The sequence below is a fragment of the Scylla paramamosain genome, chromosome 15, assembly GCF_035594125.1.
Source record: "Scylla paramamosain isolate STU-SP2022 chromosome 15, ASM3559412v1, whole genome shotgun sequence".
Taxonomy (NCBI): Eukaryota; Metazoa; Arthropoda; class Malacostraca; order Decapoda; family Portunidae; genus Scylla; species Scylla paramamosain.
In genome coordinates this window covers 14,546,012-14,566,731 of record NC_087165.1, presented here as the reverse complement: position 1 = coordinate 14,566,731, position 20,720 = coordinate 14,546,012, and the positions used below count along the sequence as shown (strand labels likewise).

Here is a 20,720-nt window from a genome sequence, read left to right as displayed (position 1 = left end):
ATGCAGGTGGGAGAGAGCAGGTGTTGACGATGTAATAATCTGCTAGACACACCTGCGAGACATAAAGGTAACAACACCTGCCTCCCAATGACTTTATTAATATGATCACCATTCGTATTTTTTTTTTACTTCCGCAGCAAGGTAAGGTGTTCAGTCGCTACTTCCATTTTGTGTTCCATTTTGAAGCTTGGTTGAGTGTGACAGGGCGAGGATTGGGTGTGGTTAAGTTAGTCTAGGTCAGGTCAGGCCAGGTTAGGTTAGGATTGATTAGGTTAGGTTAAGTTGGACCAGGTTAAGGTACCTTTCATTAGAATAGACTAGGCTTTATTTATGTTAGCTAGGTTAGGTTAGGGAAAAGATCGCATCTTTTATATCGACAGGAAAGATCATGTTAGGTTAGGTCAAGGAGAATCTCAGCCAGGTATAGAGACAGGTGGATCACGACGTGCCCTCGGGTGGCTGTCGTAAATATAGATAAGAAGTGTGTCTATTCACGGAGACTAATTACCTTTCTTCCTCCCCCACAGGTAAGACCCTGTGGCAGGTGCGGCGGGCGTGGCTGCCTCCAGGTGAGGACTTAAAGGTCGCATGCCCCGCCGTGACACCCCCACCCCCATCCTCATCCCACCACTCCTCTCTCCTTCATCGCACACACTCCAGGGAAGAGAAATAACGCAAAATAGCCACACTTCATCCATGCCTCTCTCTCTCTCTCTCTCTCTCTCTCTCTCTCTCTCTCTCTCTCTCTCTCTCTCTCTCTCTCTCTCTCTCTCTCTCTCTCTCTCTCTCTCTCGTAAATCCTGTTTTTCTTCCCTCTATTTTTACTCCCTTCTTTTTCCACTCCCTCCTCCTCCTCCTCCTCCTCCGCCTCCTCCTCCTCCTCCTCCTCCTCCTCCTCCTCCTCCTCCTCCTCCTCCTCCTCCTCCTCCTCCTCCTCCTCCTCCTCCTCTCCACGGTGTATGTATCTCGTCCTGCCTCAAGATTTGTGATTGGGTGAGGGCAGGGTTGTGGCGCGGTAAACCTGTCGCGTATTGGTCACCTTGATGCTGCTCAGCCAATGGGGAATGGCGAACCACCCACGTGTTCAATATGGCGGCCGGGGTGCTCACGTGGCCTCGCGCATCATGTGACCCCGTGACCTCCAGGGGCGAGGGCAGGAGGAGCACCACCTGGAGGAGGAAAAGGAGGAGGGAAAAAGAGAAGGGGATGAAAATAGAGAAAAAAAAATCGGAAAAGAACAAATTATAAGAGAGAGAGAGAGAGAGAGAGAGAGAGAGAGAGAGAGAGAGAGAGAGAGAGAGAGAGAGAGAGAGATGAGGTGACGGGGAGATGGAGGAGGAGGAAATACGAGAGATGGAAGGAAGGAGGGAGGCTCGCTGCGGAGAGTGGAGGAGTGTAATGCGAGACAGAAAGAGCTAGCGAATTGGAGAGAGAGAGAGAGAGAGAGAGAGAGAGAGAGAGAGAGAGAGAGAGAGAGAGAGAGAGAGAGAGAGAGAGAGAGAGAGAGAGAGAGAGAGAGAGAGAGTGGCTGGAGGCTAAACCTACGTATTGCTCGTCGACGCTCCTCTCAGTTTGTTTTGATCGATCAGCTGGGCCGTGACGTCACTGCCCTCCGCCTCCTCTAGCTCCCCCTCCCCCTCCCTCTCTCTCTCTCTCTCTCTCTCTCTCTCTCTCTCTCTCTCTCTCTCTCTCTCTCTCTCTCTCTCTCTCTCTCTCTCTCTCTCTCTCTCTCTCTCTCTCTCTCTCTCTCTCTCTCTCTCTCTCTCGTTTAACAGGGCACGGTCAAAAACTCGAAGGATATTGAAACAGAGAAGGTAGGAGGATAAACTACCAATCTTCCTCCTCCTCCTCCTCCTCCTCCTCCTCCTCCTCCTCCTCCTCCTCCTCCTCCTCCTCCTCCTCCTCCTCCTCCTCCTTATTCCTTGAGATCCGGGAAGGCGAAGAAGAGGAAAGGAAAGCAGCGAAATTAAGTAAACATGGAAAAAAAGAGTGAGGGAGAAGGAGGAAGAGGAGGAGGATAAAGATGTAGCGAGCTGGTGCTTATAGAGGGCGTTCACTTCTTTCCTCCTCCTCCTCCTCCTCCTCTCTATAAGTCCCTCCTTCGTTACCTTTCTCCGTATCTTTCATCTCTCTCTCTCTCTCTCTCTCTCTCTCTCTCTCTCTCTCTCTCTCTCTCTCTCTCTCTCTCTCTCTCTCTCTCTCTCTCTCTCTCTCTCTCTCTCTCTCTCTCTCTCTCTCTCTCCATTAATTGCATTTTTTCTTTCCACATCCTTTCCTTACCCTCCTAATATTTCTTTCTCACTCTTTCTTCCTGTAGTCAGTATCTTCCTCCTCCTCCTCCTCCTCCTCCTCCTCCTCCTCCTCCTCCTCCTCCTCCTCCTCCTCCTCCTCCTCCTCCTCCTCCTCCTTTTGATACTGCTCTTCCTTCACTTCCTCCGTTTAATTTCTTTCCCCTCTCCATCCTCCTCCTGCTCCTCCTCCACTTCCTCTCCCTCTCTCTCTGCCAGGTACTGATTGCAGAGCCTCGCCAGGTTCTGTAGCTCTTGCCAGGTACTGTAACCCTTGCCAGGTCTTGTATCTCCCACCGAACACTTTAACACCTTCCCTCCTTTGCCAGAACACGTATGCAGCTCGAGATATCACAACTTCGTGCCAGGTGTATACTTAACTGTACTCTCTTATGCCAGTACTGCAGCTCCTCTCGCCTGGCACTGCACAGCTCCTTCTTCACACTCCCACAGGCACAGTACCGGCCGGTATTGGGGGTGAGAGGGGTGTGGAGGCATTTGGCTGCTGCGTGGTGGGGGATTCAAGGGTTTTTTGCCTGGTGATTAATGTTGGCGATTAGATGGACGACACCGTGATTAATGTGCTTAAAGGTAAAGTGTCAGTAGACGAGCACTCACTCCCTCGCCGCGTCCGCCACCGCAGTGCCGGATCCTGTCAGCACCGAGCACCACTTCACCTCTCTCACAGCACTCAGTTTTACTCCACCTCGTGAAATGTCATACGTCTTCTTTTTAAATCTACGGGAATCTGAATCCCATTTTAGCATACTGTGACCTTCCCCACTCCGCTTCAGCACTCCAGCATGTGTCACCCCCTGCCCACTCCAGCCATTTAACTTCCAGATGACTTGAGGAATCCGAGTTTTACTCTAGCATACTCGATCCCAATTCCGCCTGAGCACTCTAGCTGGCTCTCTCCATTCCACTCCCGCGCTCTCAGTCCCGCTCTTTGGAACTCAGCGATCGAATCTTATCGCAGCGGTCTGCACCCCACACTGGAACCCTCACCCACACACTCAGGGCCTCGCCTCTCCGTTTCGTGTAGCAAAGGAATACAATGGAAGAACAATGAAGTGTATGACCCTTTGCCCTTTACGATGCTGTTTGTGAAAAGCTACGCCATGTGATCCAAAGAGATGCGGGATGGTAAAGGCGAAGGCTCCTCCCACAGTGTCATTCTCACACACACACACACACACACACACACACACACACACACACACACACACACACACACACACACACACACACACAGACGTCCTCGTCGCAGTGCCGTTGCTGCGTCAGCGCCTCCTGAGGACACGCAGGACGAATATTTTGAGAACCTTTTGAGGGCAGTAAGGAACTCTCGAATCCACATCCATCGGGGCTTGAAGGGTGCTGGGCGTCCCTGGCGGCGGTGAAGGAGGGAAGGAGGCGAGGGGGAGGCACGGGAGGAGCTGTGAGAAGTTTGAAGAGTGTTAGGATGCCCCTTGTGACGGCAACGACTGTGGGAGGAGGAGGACGGAGAAAGAGGAGGAGGAGGAGAAGGAGGGTTCAAGAGAAGTTGTGTGGCTAGATCTCAATAACACACACACACACACACACACACACACACACACACACACACACACACACACACACACACACACACACAACGCCATGTATAACGCACCAAAAGCTGTGATGCAGTGGTAGAGGTGGTGGTGGTGGTGGTGGTGGCGGCAGCGGTGGTGGTGACAGTGGAGCAGTAGGACGTAACTCAACGCTCGTAATAGAAAATGCGAAGTTCACGTGTTGACGAAAATGTACCCCAATCATCCCTCATCAATCCTCCACCTTCTTCTTCTTCTTCTTCTTCTTCTTCTTCTTCTTCTTCTTCTTCTTCTTCTTCTTCTTCTTCTTCTTCTTCTTCTTCTTCTTCTTCTTCTTCTTCTTCTTCTTCTTCTTCTTCTTCTTCTTATTATTATTATTATTATTATTATTACTCCTCCTCCTCCTCCTCCTCCTCTTCCTCCTCCTTCTTTTTAAGTCTTGCACCCTGAGGCCTGCCGGCTAGTTTCTGTGGCTTAGAGGTCTGCCGGCCAGTAGGGTTATTTCTTGGGAGGCTTACGTAGACGTGCTCCCCTCCCTTAACTGACGGTACTGAGACTAGATTTTTAGAAGAAGCTTACTACTACTACTACTACTACTACTACTACTACTACTACTACTACTACTACTACTACTACTACTACTAGTGTGCATCGGAGAGAAGGAAAAGGAAAAAAGGAAGGAGAAAAAATGAATAAAATAAAAGGCAACGGCGCGGGAGGTTGTTGTGTTTGGCGTCGGATGGATTGTTGGGAATCTAAACACCGCACCCTGATTGGCTAATTGTTTGCCGCCGCTGCCGTGTGATTGGCCAGCTGCCCTCCCGCTTCCCCGTCCCTCGCCTGCTGATTGGTTCTCATCCACCGCCTCTTCTGATTCCTTTTTTTTTTTTTTTTCTCTCGGAAGTTTACTTTTCCTCCAAAATTTTCATTCTCTCCTCCTCCTCCTCCTCCTCCTCCTCCTCCTCCTCCTCCTCCTCTTCCTCATCCTCATCCTCATCCTCCTCCTCCTCCTCCTGACTTTTTAAACATAGTATATTGTTTTTCTCATCTTCAATTCCATCTTTCCTCCTCCTCCTCCTCCTCCTCCTCCTCCTTCTCCTCCTGGGTCTTATTTATGAGGTATGGAAAGGAAGTTAACCACCGCGATGAATCCAGTGGAGTGTTTTGTCCTGGGAGAGAGAGAGAGAGAGAGAGAGAGAGAGAGAGAGAGAGAGAGAGAGAGAGAGAGAGAGAGAGAGAGAGAGAGAGAGAGCAATCAAAACATTACTGACTGCTTGGGGTCTGATCCGAAGGCAATATTCTCACGCCATTACTTGCAATCCCTAACTGGAGGAGGAGGAGGAGGAGGAGTAGAAGAAGTAGAAGAAGAAGAAGAAGAAGATTACAAGTTATAAGAATGAGTGGGAGAGCGAGGGGAAGAAGAGAAAAATAGCAGAATGAGAATAAGGATGAGAAAACAAGATAAAAGAGGTAGGAATAGGAGAATGAAGGAGAGGAAGAGAAGGAGGAGAGTAAGAATAAGAAGAAAGAGGGATAAGATTTAAAGAATAACTTGAAAAAAAAAATGGTATAGAATAAGGCATAGGAGAATGAGAAGAAGAAAAGGAAAGAAGACAACCAAAAGAACAATTGGGAAAGGATTCAGTAAGTGAAGGAGAACGAGGAGAAGGAAGAGGAAGAAGAAAAATAATGAAAGGAGAAGGCACAAGGAAGAGAAGAAGAAAGGACAGAATAAAAACAAGAAATTGCTGGAAAGAGGAGGCAGAAGGAGGAGGAAGGGGAAAAAGAAGTAAAAAGAAGCAAAAAAGCAGTAAAGAGAATTGAAGGAGGAAGCGGAGGGAGAAAGAAGTAGGAGGAAGAGGAGGAGGAGGAGGAGGAGGAGGAGGAGGAGGAGGAGGAGGAGGAGGAGGAGGAGGAGGAGGAGGAGGAGATCTCGATTCTCTAAAATCACAAGGAACCGAATTGTAATTGTAAGTATTGAGTCTGGTGAGAGGGAAGAAGAGGAGGAGGAGGAGGAGGAGGAGGAGGAGGAGGAGGAGGAGGAGGAGGAGGAGGAGGAGGAGGAGGAGGAAGACGAAGAAGAAGAAGAAGAAGAAGAAGAAGAAGAAGAAGAAGAAGAAGAAGAGTGGGTGTAGGAGGAAAGGGAGGATGCACAATATCAGAAGCTTTGAAGGGAATATAGAAGAGAGAGGATAAAAGGTGGAAGAAACGAATAAAAGGAAGAGGAGCAAGAGGAATCTAAAGAAAAGGTGGAAGACACGTTTTGTTGTGTATTGTAAGACTGAAGGTGGAAGAGGAATGATCACTGAAAGAAGACGGAATGAATGTGATTAATTTAGTCTTGTTTTTGTTGTTTTCTTCTATTTTTCCTTTGTTTTTATTTGCAATCCTCACTACCACTTTCCTTTCTTCCTTCCTTCCTTCCTTCCTTCCTTCCTTCCTTCCTTCTTTCCTTTCTTCCTTCCCTTCTGCTTTAATTCCTTCCATCATCTCTGCGTTCCTGATTGCTGCCTTCCTTCCTTTTTCCCTCCCTTCTTCCTTCCTTCCTTCCTTCATTTATTCCTTCTCTTTTCCAACCCATCCCTCCTTGCCTCATTTATCTCTTCACTTCTTTCATTATTTTCCCCCCTCTTTCTCTCTCTCCCTCCCATTCTCCTTATTTCCTTTCCCTCCATTTTTCCTTTAGTTTTATCCTTCACCGCCCCTTTCCCTCCTTTCCTCCTTCCTTCCAGCAGCGCCGAAGACCAATCAGTGAATCTATCAATCAGTCCTTGTTTCCTCACCTCCCTCTCTTCCTTGTCCCTTCTTTCTTATCTTTTCTTATTCCTCCCATTTCTATCTCTGTATTTCCCTATTCCCTCTCTCTATCCTTCTTATCTTCCCTCTCTTATCATTCCTTCACTCTACCCTTTCCTCATTCCTTTCTTTCTTCTCCCATCTTCCATTCTTATCTTTCCCTCTGTCCTTCTTTCCTCATTCCGCCTCTACCCTTCCCTCATTTCACTCTTTCTCCTCCCATCTTTCTCTCTGGCAAGAACAAAGAGGCGGCGTCCAGTCAGCAAGACAAGCACGGTGTAATCTGATCACAGACGAATAAGAAACGCAATTCACTGTCTACAGGTACTAATCTAATTCTATCTTATTACTTTTTTTTATTTCTTTTCTCCATTTTTATCTTCTCTCCGTCCGCATTCGTTCTCTGAGCTCGAGGAAGGAAGGAAGGAAGGAAGGAAGGATGGAAGGGAGGGAGGGAGGGAGGCGTAAGAAAGTCAGTTAATGAGGGGAAAAAGCGCCACAGGAAGGGAAGAGGAGCAGGGAAGGGAAAGGAAGGGAAGGCAAGGCAGGACTGTGTTTCTCTCTACGGTGCTGACTTACCACTTACTGTTAAATGAAGAAGCTCGCCTTATTATTATTATTATTATTATTATTATTATTATTATTATTATTATTATTATTATTATTATTATTTGTGCTGGTTTGTTCTCCCTGCCTGATGATACGTTTATTTATTTACCTATTTATTTATTTATTTATTTATCAGTCTATTTATTTATGTGCCTGTGTAGTTTGGTTTGTTTGTTATGTAGTTAGTTGGTTTCATTCAGGGACTGCCACGTATAGGCCTGATGGCTTCTTGCAGCTTCCCTTATTTTTTTATGTTGCTTAATTACTTATTTACTTACCTATTTACTTAGATCATTAGTTATTTATTTGGATATCAAGTACCTTTATTTATTTGTATTTTTAAAAGCAATACAATTTTTTTTTATGCATTATTATGTACAATTTGTGGATTTCAAGTCTCTCTCTCTCTCTCTCTCTCTCTCTCTCTCTCTCTCTCTCTCTCTCTCTCTCTCTCTCTCTCTCTCTCTCTCTCTCTCACTTCTTTGAAACTTTTAATATTCGAACTTTTTGAGCATTTCTGTGTCTTCTTTTCCTCCTCCTCCTCCTCCTCCTCCTCCTCCTCCTCCTCCTCCTCCTCATCATCATCATCATCATCATCATCATCATCATCATCATCATCATCATCATCATCTTATTATTATTATTATTATTATTATTATTATTATTATTATTATTATTATTATTATTATTATTATTATTATTATTATTATTTCTTGTAACATCACCACAGCGCACACCTGCGTATTTTTTTCCCCTTAACTTCATTCCTCGCTTAACAAATAATACTGACTCGCGTGCCTCGTCTGGAAGAAAGAAAGAAAGAAAGAAAGAAAGAAAAAGAAACAAGAAGCAACTGAGCGTAAAAGAAAATAAGGAAAAAATAAGGTTGAAAATGATAAACGAGAGCAGGTAATATTCTCTCTCTCTCTCTCTCTCTCTCTCTCTCTCTCTCTCTCTCTCTCTCTCTCTCTCTCTCTCTCTCTCTCTCTCTGGGCAATATATTTCCTTCTCATCCCAGTGTGGATATTACCTCTTTGATATTTCCTTATTTGTAGTGCTGACGGCGACACCACCACCACCACCACCATAGCCACCACCACCACCACCACGATATCTCCCTAGTAAATCTCCGCTCACCTTGCCTCACCTCACCTGTGTTCCTCCCCTTGATCCAGAGGTGATAATTATGAGGTGTCGGAAGGGTGCGCGGCGGGGAGGTGTGCGGAGCTGCAGGTGGAGAGTGGAGGGAAGGAAACAAGGAAGGACGGAGGGAAGGAAGAGAGAGAGAGAGAGAGAGAGAGAGAGAGAGAGAGAGAGAGAGAGAGAGAGAGAGAGAGAGAGAGAGAGAGAGAGAGAGAGAGACTGTGGTAAATTGAGGCTGTCATATGTTTTCGAGATGGTGGGATTGTTAATGCTGGGGTGGTGGTGGTGGTGGTGGTGGTGGTGGTGGTGCAGAGAACGTTGTGGTGACAGTAAGGGACTCTGGTGGTGATGGTGGTGGCATAGGTGGTGTTGGTGGTGGTATACATCTGATGACCAATTGATGTTCCGGTCTACATATTTCCGTTGGCCAGATATAGTGTATGAGCGAACTGGAAGCCGGGACCTTTAATGAGTTGAGGTTTATTTTGTTCCTCGCCTGAGTAGCGTTGTGGTGGTGTGTGTTGAAAGTTAAGGCATGGTAAGACCTCCTTTATAAATCTGTTAGGAGAGATTACGCTGATTTTTAGAGTCTTAAGGTGGAATTATAGGCAGTTATGTTCACGGTGGTGGTGGTGGTGGTGTTAGTAGTAGTGGTGGTGGTGGTGATGGTGAAGATGAAGGAGATGAATGAAGACAGCAAGAACTGCATACATGGAAATTGAAAGTGAGGCGTGTGTGTCGCTGAGGGAGAAGGGAGAGGGAGTGAGAGCAGCGAGGGGGTAGGGAGAGAGTGAGGGTCAGGGAGTGCAAGGATGACTGAATCTCTACTGAAAATCAAATAAATCCCATCAGGGCCTCGAGGACGACAGCCCTGCACCACCACCACCACCACCACCACCACCACCACGTACACAACTTTCCACAAGGTTCCCGCGTCCACTCTCGCCGTCACGAAAATCTACGCCGTCGCTTTTCCTCCTGCCGAAAAAAAAGAATGAAGAAAATAGTGAAAAAAAAGTTAAGTCAAAAAGTGTGTATCCCAAGCGAGGAGCGACACTCAAGGGCGAATGCAGAGAACGAGGCGCTGAGGACCCGTGTCGCCCATTGAGGATTTCCTTGCCCGAAGTGACAGTACGACACGGCTGCCAACAGGGACCCGGCCGCTCACCCCGTCCCCAGGAGGTCCATGGGGACAATCTCCTCGAGGTGCAAGGAAGGAGAGAGGCTTGGTGGATGCGTGGCAGGTGGATGACGGAAGTGGGTGCAGGAACGGCGTGGTGGAGTGTGTTGTGTGGTGGATGTGAAACTGGGGCAGCGAGGCGTGTTGGCAGCCCTGGTATCGATGTTCCCGGCGTGTTGAGGCAGCAGGAGGAGGAGGAGGAGGAGGGAGGCAACTCATGCAGTACACGGCAGGTTAGCCCAGGTTACAGCTCTCATGCACACACACACACACACACACACACACACACACACACACACACACACACACACACACACACACACACACACACACACACACACACACACACACACGGATGGTATTTTATCGCCTGTTCAAGAGTTATTTGAATAATGCTGATGACGATAATGATAATGAAATCAGCTACGTTTTTTTCTCTTCTCATCCGTCTCCTTCTCCCTCTCCTTGTCTTCCTCCTCTCCTCTCTCCTCTCCTCTTCTCTCCTCTCCTCTCCTCTCTTCTCCTCTCCTTCTGTTGCGTCGTCGCCTTCATCCTCATTTCCTTCATCTTAACACCATTATTACCGCCGCGGGAGACAAAACACTCACTTTTACAGCTTTCACGGTCTGAGGATTTGCAATGCATGGAGCGGCGGCAGCGGCGGCGGTGGTGGTGGTAGTAGGAAAGAGTAATTTTGTTGGTAAAGGCAGTTGTGGTGGTGATAGTGGTGGTGATGGTGATGGTGGTGGTGATGGTGGTGGTGATGGTAGTAGTAGCACACCTTTACACCTCATAAACGAGTGATTACATTTGAGATAGGGCCAAACACACCCCGTTTCTATCCTCCCTTCACCCCCCTACACCCATTATCCCTTCCTATTTATCTTCCCATATATCCCTGCCATATATTCTCCTCCTCCTCCTCCTCCTCCTCCTCCTCCTCCTCCTCCTCCTCCTCCTCCTCCTCCTCCTCCTTCTCCTCCTCCTCCTATCTCCCTCCAGTCACTGCCCTCCTCCTCTCCTTCGTCTTCCCTGCATCATTTTAGAAATAACTCACTTTTCCTCTCTCTCTCTCTCTCTCTCTCTCTCTCTCTCTCTCTCTCTCTCTCTCTCTCTCTCTCTCTCTCTCTCTCTCTCTCTCTCTCTCGTTACGGAGATATATATATATATATATATATATATATATATATATATATATATATATATATATATATATATAGAGAGAGAGAGAGAGAGAGAGAGAGAGAGAGAGAGAGAGAGAGAGAGAGAGAGAGAGAGAGAGAGAGAGACGCACGGACGCCTGCACAAATGTATGGACAACAGACAGACAGCCAGACAAATAGGCAGACAAGCAAACAGACAGACGGAGAGATAGACGGTTGATAAACAGATAGCAAGACTGACAACAACTGACTCACGAACTAAGAGGAAGACAAATTTATGCGTAAAAATTGAGAGCATAGCATTTTCTGATCCTTTCTTTCTTTCTTTTCTTTCTTTCTTTCTTTCTTTCTTTCTTTCTTTCTTTCTTTCTTTCTTTTTCCTTTCTTCTTTCTTTCTTTCTTTTCTTTCCTTGTTACTGTGGTACTTCACGGATTTTCATGGGTCTTCTTCTTCTTCTTCTTCTTCTTCTTCTTCTTCTTCTTCTTCTTCTTCTTCTTCTTCTTCTTCTTCTTCTTCTTCTTCTTCCTTTCTTTCTTTCTTTCCTTCTCTTCTTCGTTTCTCTTCTGTTCGTGTATTTTTTTCCTGCTTCTCCACATTCCTCCAAATTTTCCTTTTCTTCCTATACCTTCCCTTTTCTCATCCTCTCATTCATTTCCCTTTCTTTTCTTTATTTCTTTATTTCCTTCCTCTTACTATTCTTTCCTTCCATCCCACTCCTTTACTCTCTCCTCTTCCCTTTCTACATCATCCATTTCCTCTCCTCTCCTCTCCTCCCCCTCTACTTTTATTCCTTCTCCTCTTACTCTGGGGTACATTCACGTTGGTACAGTGAAAAAAATAAAGAAAAAAAAGTGTAGACTGAACCAAAAATCCTTTCGTGCTCTGTGCCTGACGCTGGAAAGGAGAAAGAGAGGGGGGTGGTGGGGGAAGGGGACTGGAAAGAGGAGGTAGGGAAGGGGAAAGGAGAAAATGGGGGAAGAAAGTGAGAGGTTGGGGATGTTGCTAGCGGGCCATTGCGCTCTCCTGAACTACCTAACTTGAGGGAGAGGAGAGGAGAGGAGAGGAGAGGAAGGGAAGTGAGAGGGGGAGGAAATTGAGAGAAAGGGAAGAGGAGTAAGGCGAGTAAAGGAAATAGAAAACAGGGGATGGGAGGAAAAGAAAGGGAGAAGTAAAGGGGAAAAAAGAAATCTGGGAGGCGAGATGGAGAGGAATTGGAGATGTAGGGAGAGAGGAAGAGAGAGAGAGGGAGAGAAGGAGAGTGATGTGGCTCTTGTCTGACCATTCACAACGTAAAATCTAATTGGCGTGGTGACGTTAAAGGGTTCCTCTCTCTCTCTCTCTCTCTCTCTCTCTCTCTCTCTCTCTCTCTCTCTCTCTCTCTCTCTCTCTCTCTCTCTCTCTCTCTCTCTCTCTCTCTCTCTCTCTCTCTCTCTCTCTCTCTCTCTCACACACACACACACACACACACCCACCCACCCACCCACCCACACGTAGCATTCTCCTGTCATTCCTCCCTTTCTCACGTGTCCAGCTCCTGCTACTCCACCATTCCTTGCTCTCCCAAGTTTGCTGAGCCCTGCACACTTCGCCTCCACCTGCGTTGTGTCCACCACCACTTTACCACACTAGCAGACATTCAGATTCCTCCTCACTACAAATAATCGTAGCTGCAGATCACACTTTCCTTCTCTTCTGTACGGTAATAAGTTTTCTCCGATAGTTAGTGTAGTGTAATGAAATGAAACAGCTTAGTAAGGACTGTCAAATTATGTTCTTGTTTGAAATCCGCTGTGAAATTCCCTGAAATATCCCTTGTAATCACAGCTGCGTCCCTACCGTTCCCACACAGTCAGCCAGATTCTGAAACATTTCTGCGCCGCGCTTACACTAGCAAAACGGCTCTAATTGAAACTACACGGGTTTTTAATGACGTTTTCATGGTTCTGGTAACACATTTGACAAGATTTCTACATTATTGACGGAAGAAATAGTCTTGAGAACACGAGTAATCATCTTTGTGGCCTTTTGAAAATAGTAGTGGTGAGAGAGCAAAGCGTTTATGAATACTGGCCTTAGTCTCTGTGTCACTTCCCAGCACTCCTCGGTAGGCAGCCTCTCTTCCCACAACCCTTCCTGAAACATTTCAAAACTTCTCACAATATGGTTTCACTCTATTATAAACACTTGTGTCCTTTTTTTCTTCGCCCACTTCCCTCTGTCTCGATCTCTCTCCTTTTTTTTTTTTTTCCTTCTTTTTCTATAGCATTTTTAAACACTTCTCATTCCGATTTCACTTCATTGTGTACACTTGTATTTTCTCGTCTTACTTTTTTCCCGTTTTCTTTTTCTTCCTAAGCTACTTTTTTTCACTTATATGCACGTGTACTGTTTCTCTCTTCCTTCCTTCCTTCCTTCCTTCCTTCCTTCCTTCCTTCCTTCATTCATTCATTCATTCCTTCCTTCATTCATTAATTTATTCATTCATTCATTCATTCATTCATTCATTCTCTCTCTCTCTCTCTCTCTCTCTCTCTCTCTCTCTCTCTCTCTCTCTCTCTCTCTCTCTCTCTCTCTCTCTCTCTCTCTCTCTCTCTCTCTTCCCCCTTTCCCTCCCTCCCTCCATCTCTTCCTCCCTCCCTCCCTACACATACGCACTTGAATGTAATACACCAACTACCTTCCTTTTCTTCCTGTCTGTCCCTCCCTCCTTCCTCCATCCATCCTGCCCACCACCACCTTTCCTCCAGTGGTCCCATATAGGGTGTGGTGGGCGTTCTTTGGGTGGGGGGAGGCGTCGTGTTGGAGTCAATGACCTCGCCTCTCCTTGGGACCACCGGCGCCAGCTGAGTGACACGCGGGCGAGGGGCGTAGCGCAACCTGCCAGTAGTGGAGGCACCAGTGGAGGAAGTGTAGTTGTTGGGGTCTCAGGGGTGTGGTAGAGAGTGATTGCAGAAAGTGGAAGAGGTGGGGAAGAGGGGAAAGAGGAGGAGGAGGGCGAGGAGAAGTAAAGGGAGAGCAGAAGAGGGGAAGGGGAGGCCAGGGAAACGTAGAGGAATAGGAGGAAGAGAACAGGGAGAGGTAGAAGAGCAGAAGAGAGGAAGAAGAGGAGGCCAGGGAGAGGTAGATGAAGAGCAGAAGAGGAGAAAAGGAGGAGGAGGAGGAGGACAGGAAGAAGTAGACGAAGAGGGGAAGAGGAGAAGGAAAAGAGGGAGAGGTAGAGGAAGAGTAGAAGAGGGAGAGGTAGAAGAGCAGAAGAGGAAAAGAAGAGGAGGAAGAGCACAGGGGGAGGGAGGTAGAGGAAGAAGAGGAGGAGAAGAGGCAGAGATACAATAGAAGAGCTGAAGAGGAGGAGGAGGAGGAGGAGGAGAAGAGGGAGAGGTAAAGGAAGAGCAGAAGAGCAGCAGCAGTAGCAGTAGTAGTAGCAGAAGCAGCAGCTGGTGGCATCGCGGCACCTTCATTCTCTTTGTGTAGCTGAGGAAACTAGGTCAGATACTCGCACGCTCTCCACCACCACCACCACTACTCTCTCTCTCTCTCTCTCTCGACCGCTCGCATCCTCCCGCCTCCGCCCCCACTCCATTCCTCTCCTCAACGGGTTCTTCGATTCTGGGCAAGGGAGGGCAGTAGTGGTGGTGGTGGTGGTGGTGGCGGCGGCGGCGGGATGAGACAGGCCGAGCTGAGACAAACAAACGTTCGTGGATGGAGCTTGGTTGTGCGTGTGTGTGTGTGTGTTTGTGTATGGTGTCGGGGAAGGGGAAGGGGACACACCTGTCAGGTCATTAACATCTCATTAACGGAGGAGGAGGAAGGACAACAGGTGCGAAGAATATTTGTGGTGGTGATGCTGGTTGTGGTGGTGGTGATGGTGGTGGTAGTGGTGGTGGAGGTGGTGATGGTGATGGTGATGGTGCTGGTGCTGGTAGAGTGGTAGTGACACTCATGGTTAGAGATCATGGTGATGACTGATGGTATTGAGCTTAGCGAGTAGCGATAATTTTGGTAATGAGATAATGAAAGTGTTGGTGGCGGTAATGGTAGTAGTGGCGGCGGCGGCGGCGGCGGCGGCGGCGGCGGCGGCAGCTGGAGCGGACCCTGTGACCCCGGCCGCTGTATCGCCTCGGGCTCCATATATTGGCGGTGGTGCCGCTAAACTTCCTGGTGATTAACTTCCATTGAGGTAGAAATGGGGAGAGCAAGAATGTGTGTGTGTGTGTGTGTGTGTGTGTGTGTGTGTGTGTGTGTGTGTGTGTGTGTGTGTGTGAGAGAGAGAGAGAGAGAGAGAGAGAGAGAGAGAGAGAGAGAGAGAGAGAGAGAGAGAGAGAGAGAGAGAGAATCACACACACACACACCATATGGATGTGTCTTTCCGTCACATAGGGAGTGCGTTGGTAGCGGTAATTTCCTGGGGCTCATCAGGCGCGGCATCAAATCATACAAGCGTGGTGGGCATCCAGTGATCTTCCTTTTTTGTCGTTGTGGCCAGGCAGGGAGAGCAGCTGTGGCCTCACCTGCACCCTGTGGAAAGGCTTAGGTAGGAGATAAATTGACGTTTGTGAGAAACATTTGGTCTCTACATTTTCCAGTCAGACCTGATGAGGAGCGCCATGCCACCCGAGGGAAGACACTCTCCAGGGGCACAGTGTTCTCTGGTGGGAGGTCACCTGGGCCGTGCAGCATCAAGGCGCGGTGCTGCCTGACACTCACCATTAAAACATCTGTCCCACAAACCCTACATCGTAATAACATTTTGCAATACTGACTGCCTTTCCCTGCCGGTGCACCACTTGACCTGCACCACACAGCGCCGCAAGCATGCAGTGTGTCATCCCCAGCCCGGAACGAGGTGCGCCCTAAGCACGGCAGCACCATTACAGCACACACACTGAGCATCCCTCCCCTCACCGCGTGCTGCCAGCAACTCCCCAGCACAATCTGGCCTGCTCGCTGCGTCACACACATTTTGGTTTTTGGAGCGCTTGCTGTCTTTTTAGGAAACACTTGGAAGTCGTATACAGTAATGCTGCATAAAATTTCCGGAAGGAAAATAACAGAGACTGCGCTGTTCAGTGAGCGGCGGTCACAGTGTGAGCAAGAAGGTCACTGTGTGGGAACTCATCCACATGCCAGTCCTGCTTCGCCTCGCGCTGCATCCTCAACTAGGGCTTTTCATGTTGGCTTTTCACACAGACGGGAGTTGTTGTTTTCTTGGTTAACTTTGACGGAGGTTATTAATCATACCGCTTTGAATTATGACAGTGTTGTCCAAGTGAGGGAAAATGCAAGATACACGGAAAGACAGACAGGCAGAGCGCGCTTACCACTGTCGTTGCCCGTGACGCGTCGGAGGGACTGCGTGATGGAGCACCTTCATAAAGGGAAAGACCTTGAAATATTGATGATTATTATTCTTACTCAGGGAATTAACATTAGACTTGTTTTGAAGATTAACAGATTTAAATCGACTCGAAAATTATTCTGGGAATGTAACTGCACCTACTGTGAAGCAAAAAATTCCAAGGTCAAAGCAACGAACGGAAAACAACACACGAAGAATATGATGCTTTGCAAGTCTCTCTCTCTCTCTCTCTCTCTCTCTCTCTCTCTCTCTCTCTCTCTCTCTCTCTCTCTCTCTCTCTCTCTCTCTCTCTCTCTCTCTCTCTCTCTGAATACCAACAAGCACATGAGGTTGACTTCGGCATACGTATTTACATTCTCTACAGATTTTGTAATGATACTATTATAATAATAATAATAATAATAATAATAATAATAATAATAATAATAATAATAATAAAAACAAGTAGGCTTTCCTTCCTTCCTTCTTTCCTTCCTTCCTTCCTTCCTTCCTTCCTTCCTTCCTTCCTTCCTTCCTTCCTTCCTTCCTTCCTCTCTCCCTCCCTCCCTCCCTCCCTCCCTCCCTACCAAACAGCCAGGCAGGGACCGAAAGTTTTGTTGCTGTTTGGTCAACTTATGTAATTCTGTGCAACATTCAGGCCTGGTGGTTCTTATCCTGAATAGTCGACATAATTGAAACTGTCGAACTCGATCCAAAGTGAAGGCGAGCCCCGTTCCTGAGTCTCGCTGCGCCGCAAAACTCATCATCAGCAAATGTACTGTTACAGATACACGCGGAGGGAGGGAGAGAAGGAGGGAGGAGGAATAACAGATAGTACTAATGTAAAGGCAGGAGAGAAGGAAGGAAGGAAGGAAGGAAAAGGACAGGATGATAATATCATCCTGTCCTTTTCCTTTCGGTCCCTTTCATATTATGAAAGCAGTGGAAAAAAAGGGGAAGGAAGGAAGAAAAATGACAGGAGGTGGTAAGCATGCAGTTGAAGGAAGCCATGGTGAAGGCAATACTATTATGGATAAGATGAATCCTGCGTAAAGCTTTTGATACATTTAGCTGAAATGTACATGTTACGAATTCTGCCGATTCCATTCTCTCTTTTCCTGCTCCCAATTTCCTTTCCGCGGCTTCTATCACGGTAGAGATAGATGGCCATTGTTCCTCACCAAACTCTATTAACGCTGCTGCTCCGTAGGGTTCACTTGTCACCCACTCTATTTTTTCCATGAATGGCTTTCTTTTTTCTCTCTCTCTCTCTCTCTCTCTCTCTCTCTCTCTCTCTCTCTCTCTCTCTCTCTCTCTCTCTCTCTCTCTCTCTCTCTCTCTCTCTCTCTCTCTCTCTCTCTCTCTCTCTCTCTCTCTCTCTCTCTCTCTCTCTCTCTCATGCTCCATGGAGTCTTGCACCCTCCAGTGCTGATAATTCTACGTCACTTGAAAATCATTTATCAAACCTCTGGTTCAACAGGAAGTTAGATCTCCAGGCGGGCTAGCAGCAGAGCTCCCAACCTTTCTTTTGCGTCTCAATGGCTTAACAAATGGAACAGAAAAATAGAGGACGGGCAACGTTGCAGCTTTCAGTGCCTTCACTTCGTTTCATCTGTCGATCTGACCACGTTTTGTGAAACTATTCCGTGTGTTTCGGTGGTGGTCCGTATCCTTCCTATGCATACCAAACGAACCTTCTTTCTGAGCACGTATGTAAGGTCTGAATTCAATATTTTTAGCCAAGGAAAAAAAAAAAAAGAAAAGACAACCTGGCATTGTTACCCTCATTCCTCTCATAATGTGGTTCTATCGAAGTATTTCTTCGCTCCCTTCCTTCACGCCGCGGAATTGCACCCATCATTGGCTGTTATCTGGCCTGTTGTCACTGACACGAATCTGGGAGACAGACATGCATGCCTGCCTCGCCTGCTTCCCTGCCTCGGCTGCCCCACCGCCCCGCCCCCTCACAGGTGGTCCGGCCGCGCCACATTCCCCGCACGTTTTCATGCATTTCCTGACCATCTTCCCAAGGCTAAAGTTTATACTGGCAGCTAAAGCCTTTCATTCCGTTTCTCTCCCTGGACACCCTGACGTCCCGCCCCGCCCCGCCCCGCCCCGCCCCACCCCACCCCATAAGGTTGTGTCTCTGTGGCCCCTCCCGCAACCCAGCCACATTCACACTCCCCAAGCGAAGGAACGTTAAGGTGCCTGCTGATTAGTTCACATTCTTTCTTCTTCTTCTTCTTCTTCTTCTTTTTCTTCTGACTTGTGTCTTGTCTTCTTTGGTTTATGTGAAAGCAAACAGCAGGAGTCTCTCTCGCTGTTGTAGTAGTAGTAGTAGTAGTAGTAGTAGTAGTAGTAGTAGTAGTAGTAGTAGTAGTAGTAGTAGTAGTAGTAGTAGTAGTAGTAGTAGTAGTAGTAGTAGTAGTAGTAGTAGTAGTAGTAGTAGTAGTAGTAGTAGTAGTAGTTGTTGTTGTTGTTGTTGTTGTTGTTGTTGTTGTTGTTGTTGTTGTTGTTGTTGTTGTTGTTGTTGTTGTTGTTGTTGTTGTTGTTGTTGTTGTTGTTGTTGTTGTTGTTGTTGTTGTTGTTGTTGTTGTTGTTGTTGTTGTTGTTGTTGTTGTTGTTGTTGTTGTTGTTGTTGTTGTTGTTGTTGTTGTTGTTGTTGTTGTTGTTGTTGTTGTTGTTGTTGTTGTTGTTGTTGTTGTTGTTGTTGTTGTTGTTGTTGTTGTTGTTGTTGTTGTACTCACACCCTTGATCCTGCTCTTTTCTCGAAAATGAGAATGATTTAATGTAAGTATTGCAGAGAGAGAGAGAGAGAGAGAGAGAGAGAGAGAGAGAGAGAGAGAGAGAGAGAGAGAGAGAACTTTGAGTCCGCTAAGTGACCCCTGACTCTTGACCTTTGTGTGTTCTAAAGGTGTGTTTTGCTTCAGTAACAACAACAACAACAACAACAACAACAACAAAGAACAACAACAACAACAACAACAAAAACAACAACAACAAAGAACAACAACAACAACAACAACAACAACAACAACAACAACAACAACAACATCATCAATAACAACAACTACAAGAAATAATAATCATAAGAACAATACTAGTTCAGAGAGAGAGAGAGAGAGAGAGAGAGAGAGAGAGAGAGAGAGAGAGAGAGAGAGAGAGAGAGAGAGAGAGAGAGTGTTTGTTTGTCATTGGTCGATGTGGGTGAAGTAAGACCGGCGCTGATTGGTCGTATCCATGTAAACAAAGCATCCCATTGGTCAGTCAGGTGTGGAGAGTTTAAGGTGAGGAGGAACCTTAAAGAAGATGGTGTGGAGTGTCTGCCCTCCTCCTCCTCCTCCTCCTTCTTTTCTTAAGATTTCTTGTTCTCTTTTCCTCTCACTTTTATTTCTTTTCCTCGTCGTGGTCTTATTCTCGACTTTATTCCTCTCTTTTCCTTTTTTCGTTCCCTTCTTCTTCTTCTTCTTCTTCTTCTTCTTCTTCTTCTTCTTCTTCTTCTTCTTCTTCTTCTTCTTCTTCTTCTTCTTCTTCTTCTTCTTCTTCTTCTTCTTCTTCTTCTTCTTCTTCTTCTTCTTCTTCTTCTTCTTCTTCTTCTTCTTCTTCTTCTTCTTCCTTCTCCTTTTCCATCTTTTCCTCTTCCTCCTTTTCTTAAGATTTCTTGTTTTTTCCTCTTCCACTTTTATTTATTTATTTATTTTTTCGTCGTGGTCTTATTCTTAATTTTTTCCTCTTTTTCTTCCCCTTCTTTCTGTCTTGTTTTCTCCTCCTCCTCCTCCTCCTCCTCCTCCTCCTCCTCCTCCTCCTTGTGTAATACTTCTGACGGCACTTCAACACTCATATTGTGTGAGGCCCCTCTTCTGCTCTGGTCCTCCTCCTTCCAGCCTTCCCTCCTCCCTCTTCCCTCCTCCCTCACATCTCCTCCACTCGGCCTCATTTCCATCTCTCTCTCTCTCTCTCTCTCTCTCTCTCTCTCTCTCTCTCTCTCTCTCTCTCTCTCTCTCTCTCTCTCTCTCTCTCTCTCTCTCTCTCTCTCTCTCTCATTATTACTTCACTCATTTTTCATCAAAGAACAACGAGGGAGAGAGAGAGAGAGAGAGAGAGAGAGAGAGAGAGAGAGAGAGAGAGAGAGAGAGAGAGAGAGAGAGAGAGAGAGAGAGATTAAAAGAAAAAAAAACGAAAAGAGGAGAAGGAGAAAATTAATGAAGGAGGAGGAGGAGGAGGAGGAGGGGGCGATGATGATGATAATGATAATGATGGTGAAGATGGAGAAGGAGGAAATGGTGATGATGGTGATGGCACTTGGAACTGACGTAAACCTTTAGAAAACAACAATAACAACAGCAACATATACTACTACTACTACTACTACTACTACTACTACTACTACTACTACTACTACTACTACTACTACTACTACTACACCACCACCACCACCACCACCACCACCACCACTATAACTAACTATTAAGATTGCTCATGACAAGCATTCTCTCTCTCTCTCTCTCTCTCTCTCTCTCTCTCTCTCTCTCTCTCTCTCTCTCTCTCTCTCTCTCTCTCTCTCTCTCTCTCTCACTGCCAGGGCTTCATGACGTCACATAAAAGTCACACCGCCCAATCACCGCACGGCT

At 46.8% G+C, this 20,720-nt stretch overlaps 1 protein-coding gene across 1 annotated transcript in view; it reads left to right on the top strand.

Moving 5' to 3' along the window:
• Positions 1-545: 545 nt before the first annotated feature.
• LOC135107494 (max-interacting protein 1-like) overlaps positions 546-20,720 on the top strand; it is a 37,520-nt gene continuing 17,345 nt past the window's right edge. Inside the window, exon 1 of the mRNA XM_064017442.1 lies at positions 546-569. The gene's annotated coding sequence lies outside the window, so the exon portion shown is untranslated. The remainder of the gene's footprint in view (positions 570-20,720) is intronic.